The sequence below is a fragment of the Canis lupus genome, chromosome 27 (genome assembly GCF_003254725.2).
Source record: "Canis lupus dingo isolate Sandy chromosome 27, ASM325472v2, whole genome shotgun sequence".
Classification (NCBI taxonomy): domain Eukaryota; kingdom Metazoa; phylum Chordata; class Mammalia; order Carnivora; family Canidae; genus Canis; species Canis lupus.
This window is the reverse complement of record NC_064269.1, coordinates 38,148,295-38,153,762: the sequence shown is the minus strand read 5'-3', so window position 1 is coordinate 38,153,762 and position 5,468 is coordinate 38,148,295. Positions and strand designations below refer to the sequence as shown.

Sequence of the window (5,468 nt, the reverse complement as noted above, 5' to 3'; positions counted from 1 at the left end):
TAAAAAAAATCTCTAGAGTAGACAGCACTTGCCATCAGGCTTAGGGATAGCTAAAATATTGGAGAGAGTTTTTTTTACTCCAGTTGAGGTTGGATGTCTCTGAGATCAAGAAGACCTCTTACCCACTAACACCCAGACTTAACTTGAAGGAGAAGCTGAAGGAAAGTTCAGTGGAGGCTTGCCAGCTGTTCATGTTTTAAAACTGCTCTATTTCTAAGACTCTATTTCTATTTCTTTATGCTCCTGTTTCTCTATTAATCACTCCCCAGACTCTATCTGTACCCTTTCTTTCCAGACCAGGTGTTCTGGGAAGTGGAGCAATGGCCATAGGGAGGCCCCAGGACACTACCTCATAGCAGAGAGAGGAAGACTCTTCTGGTGAAGGCAAGTAGAATCCACTTCCATGGACTCCTCCTCAGTTCCTGGCCTGCACTGTTCCACCTTGCCTTGAATTGGAAATCTTGAGATACAGCTGCTGTCTGAGGTCCTGCCTTCTTATTGGATGTTAGAGCATGTAAAGTGGCTGACTGGTCTTCATGGGGCCCAAGGGAGGGAAGCATGAAGACCCTTAGAAGTCTAGGTTGGGCCACTTAGTGCCAATTGCAGCAGAGGGAGGAGCAAATGGAGCCCCAGAAGAGGAAGCCTTCCACTGCCCCCTGTAGGTAAAAACTTAGGACCTGCAGGAACTGCCCAAGAATGAGAGGGACCAGGACAGGAGCCCCCAGGCATCTGCTTTGGGAAGAAGACCAGTACTGAACCAGCCATTGGATCATAAGATTTAGGGGCTGGGTATTGTGTTCTTTGTCTCCGATGTTCTTTGTCATATTGTTTTGATCATGCTTCACTATAGCCACTCCTTCATCATACATCCATCTAACCACTATCAGCCCTAACAATACTGGCCACTTTGGCATTTATTTTCACCCACCCCAATTCACTTTCTTCAAAGACATTCTCAGAGGCAGGAGTGCTTCTATTTCCCCATCATAGTCATCATGCCCCTCTTTGAGTCTGATAGACCTAGTAGGATTGTTAGTGCTGTACCCATGAGGCTATTAACTCTCTCTGTAGCTTTGGTAGACTAACTATATCCGATCTTCCAGAACACTCTTTAGGGTCACCTATTGGGAGAGTATATGTCTCAGTTTGGTTGGAACAGTCTCAGTTCACACTGGTTGTCCTGGTGTAATTATTACTAGTGGCCTCCTTCTCTTTTAAAAGAGTCTTGATTTGGACAATAGGCTATCTTGTCATCCTTGTGCAAGGTGCTTTGCAACTACTTCAATATGGTGATTCTGCTGCATGAGACCTCTCTCTCTCCCCAGCCCCACTCATTGTCACTTGTCACTGTAGTTGCTCCCCAGTCTGAGCCCTGGTTACCTGGAGCACTTTCTGGCAGCTCTGTGCCCACAGTATCAGCTAGCATGCTTTCACGAGCAACATGACATTGGCATCACATGTGTGATGCATGCTCACCAAAATATCTCTGCTCCCTTCCTCTCCACCAAAATCTGAGCCTCCGCTCTACTTTAATACTTAAAAAAATGTCATCTTAATGTACTCAGGTCTAAACGGTGGGAGGGGATGGGTTTATCCTAAAGTTCTGAGGTCTGTCTACTAGCCCCTAAGAATTCATCATAAGAATGAGGCTGGTTCCTCCAAAGAACCCTCCTGCTTCTACCCTGCCAAGGAGACTGGAAAAGAGGCAGGATGGAGTCCTCAAAGCGGGGGAAAAACATTGTGCAAGAGATTTTCAGTGTGTTTGGAGTGAGGAAAACCAATAGAGTGAAGTAGTGTTGTGCTTCACCTTGCCTCTTGACAGCAGTATAGACTGCCCTGTCAAAAACAATTCATCATCAGAGAGTGGGGATTGAAGCTGATACCTTCCCCCCACAGATCACTCAATGAAATAATTCATTTGGAAGTTGGATTATTATAAAGGGAATTCCACATATGGGTGGGAAACTATCTGTTCCAATTCCTCTTTCTCCCAAGCCTAAGCAGAACCAAGAGATTCACATGTAGACACATTCATTAATTCAACCAATATTTCTTGAATGTTACTATGTGCCAGGTGTTCTAGATATGTGGAATGTTTGGAAATTCTTACATTCCATTTGGTCCTACATTATAGACACACACACACACACACACACACACACACACATACACACACACACTCACCCCTTGCATAGAAGAATCTGTTGTTTCTTCCATTTTGCATCCTGTAATGTGGTTCCTCACAAATGTAGCAAGTTATAGACTCAAACAGGGTATGTTCTGGGACTTTGGTTTTTCCAGGCTGAAAAGGTTCAGGACAGCTATGGTTCACGGTTTTGAGGGGATGGCAGGAGAGTGATGGCCAAAACAGACACAATTTCCCAGATGCAGTCCTGGTATCAGGTCTACTAGTCTTCCATATCCCAACACCTACCACACCTAGGAATAATCTCCCTTATCCTTATTTTGAGGAGTAGGCCTCTCTGGTCAGGATTTCTTCCCTCTCCGGGGAGTCCTGAAACTTGATCTCTTATATAGTAACTCTTAGGGTCACATGGAACATCTGGGAGCCAGAGACACATCCACAGGGGTGAACAGTCCCAGTCCATGACCCATCTCCTGAGAAGAAACCTGATAAGGCTCCAATCAGAGCTGGGAGTCCATCCCTAACTTCCCTTCAGAGCATCATTCTCTACTTTCATTAACAGTCTGTGATGGGCAGGATTGTACTCTGCTCCTAGGCATTGACTCCATTCTCAGAGGGGCACTTACTGGGGTCCCAAGGTTAGCTCATCTGAGATTTTCTTAGAGATGTTCTGGAGGACAGGAGGAGAAAGACCTTAAAAGAAAACTCCAGAGCACATTGGGTGACCAACTGTTCTGACTTGCCTGGGACTGAGGGCTTGCCTGGGATGTTGGCTTTTCAGTTTTAAAACTGGGCAAGTTCTGGGTGAACCAGGATAATCTCCCCTAGTGGAGAGTTCAAGTGATGAATGGAGGCTGGGTGGAAAGGCGCAGGGAGGTGAGAGTCGGAAGAGTCAGTGACCATACTGCAGCTGGTGTCTTAAGCTGTCTGGAACCTGGATGTGGTCCCTGTTTTGAAGAATCTAATACTTTGAATTTGAAGGCCTGCCTTTGTCTCACATAGGTGGTGGGGTTGCAAAGAGTGTTGGGGTCAGGGGACAAAGTCTCCAGGGAGTTGGGATTAGAAAAGGAGCCTGATTGCTGCAGGCTCATGTGGGGCTGAGGCTGGGTAGCTGTGCCTCCATCCTGCATTCAGGACCTCCTCTCCTGCCCTGGGGCCTCCCCTCTGGCTGGCAGAGAGATACAAGTGACTGTTGAGAGATACAAGTAGCATGAAGAAAAGCAGAAGTGGCTACCCAAGCAATTATGGCATCAACACAGACAGAGGGACTCTTCAGGGCTGGCACTGCATGGGATGATACCCTTGTCTACATTTGGGAGTGGGGACATAGGAAGAATGCCAGGAGTTGATGACTTGGACTCTGGAGCCTTGTGGAGAGGAGCATGACTGAGGGAGAGCTAGCACTCTTTTCTTAATATTATCATTATGAGACATTTTTACTTTCCTTGATCTCTTTGGGGGCACAGGTGCTGAAATCGGCTGTGGGGCTAACCACCTCCACACACATCACATTGTGTGATGTCTGGCTTATAACCAGGTTGTCAGCTATTTGAGTGTCTCATGGATTTCTACCCTTGTTCCCCTAAATGATGACTGCATGGATCTGACTCCAGGCAGTCGAGCTAAGAATGAAAAAATTCAACTTAAATGTGAACTACTGGAGATATGTTTGTTAGATTACTCCTTTCTCCCCTTGGATGCCGCCGAGTAAGCATAGTTAAAGTCTCCCCTCCCACTGCCATCATGTCGAAGTCAGAGTCTTCCAAAGAGCCTGAGCAGTTGTGGAATCTCTTCATCAGAGGTTTGAGCTTTGAAACAACCGATGAAAGTCTGAGGAGCCATTTTGAGCAATGGGGAACGCTCACGGATTGTGTGGTCATGAAAGATCCAAACACCAAGTGCTCCAGAAGCTTTGGGTTTGTCACATATGCCACCATGGAGGAGGTGGATTCAGCCATGAATGCAAGGCCACGCAAGGTGGATGGAAGAGTTGTGCAACCACAGGGGGCTGTCCCAAGAGAAGATTCTCAAAGCCCTGGCGCCCACTTAACTGTGAAAAAGATTTTTGTTGGTGGCATGAAAGAAGACACTGAAGAACATCATCTAGGAGATTATTTTGAACAGTATGGGAACATTGAAGTGATTGAGATCAAGACTGACTGAGGCAGTGGCAAGAAAAGAGGTTTCACTTCTGTAATAGTTGATGACCGTAACTCTGTGGACAAGATTGTCATTCAAAAATCTTATACTGTGAATGGCCATGACTGTGAAGCAGGGAAAGCCCTATCTATGCAAGAGATGGCTAGTGCTTCATCCAGCCAAAGAGGTCGAAGTGGTTCTGGAAATTTTGGTGGTGATTGTGAAGGTGGCTTTGGTGGAAATGACAACTTTGGTCAGGGGGGGAACTTCAGTGGGTAAGGTGGTTTGGGTGGCAGTCAGGGTGGTGGTGGATATGGTGGCAGTGGGGATGGCTAGAATGGAGTTGGTAATGATGGAGGCAATTTTGGAGAAGGCAGAAGCTATAATGATTTTTGCAATGACAACAATCAATCTTCAAATTTTGGACCCATGAAAGGGTTGTTGGAGGCAGAAGCTCTGGCCCCTATGGTGGTGGAGGCCAGTACTTCGCCAAACCACGAAACCAAGGTGGCTAAGGCAATCCCAACAGCAGCAGCTATGGCAGTGGCAGAAGGTTTACATTACTGCCAGGAAACAAAGCTTAGCAGGAAACGAGAACCAGAGAAGTGACAGGGAAGCTACAGGTTACAACAGATCTGTGAACTCAGCCAAGCACTTGTGGGAGGGCCTAGCTGCTACAAAGAAGACATGTTTTAGACAATACTTATGTGTATGGGCAAAAATCTCGAGGACCGGATTTGTGACTAGTTGTATAACAGGTTATTTTAGTTTCTGTTCTGTGGAAAGTGTAAAACATTCCAACAAAGGGTTTTAATGTAGATTTTTTGCTTTTTTGCACCCATGCTGTTGATTGCTAAATGTAATAATCTGATCATGACGCTGAATAAATGTGTCTTTAAAAGAAAAGTGAACTGCTCTCTTAAGATAGTGTGCAGTTTGAGGGAAGCCAAGCTAACTGCCTCCTTGAAAAAAAAAATCAATGCTCTCTGGAGGAACATCACAGAATCCACAGTCTTTTTAATGTATCCTCATCATGTCCAGGGTACAGTCTAAAATTGTTTCAGATATGGAGAAGCAGGAAAATACAAACACACCTAAGAGAAAAGAAAACAGAGATGTCCTCCACGATGACCCAGATGTTGGAATCTGTACACAAGGATTTTGGCACACAAATATACAAAGA

General features: G+C 45.6%; 1 pseudogene; it reads left to right on the top strand.

Moving 5' to 3' along the window:
* The first annotated feature begins 298 nt into the window (after window positions 1-298).
* On the top strand, window positions 299-5,191 carry LOC112675317 (heterogeneous nuclear ribonucleoprotein A1-like; annotated as a pseudogene).
* Window positions 5,192-5,468: the final 277 nt, after the last annotated feature.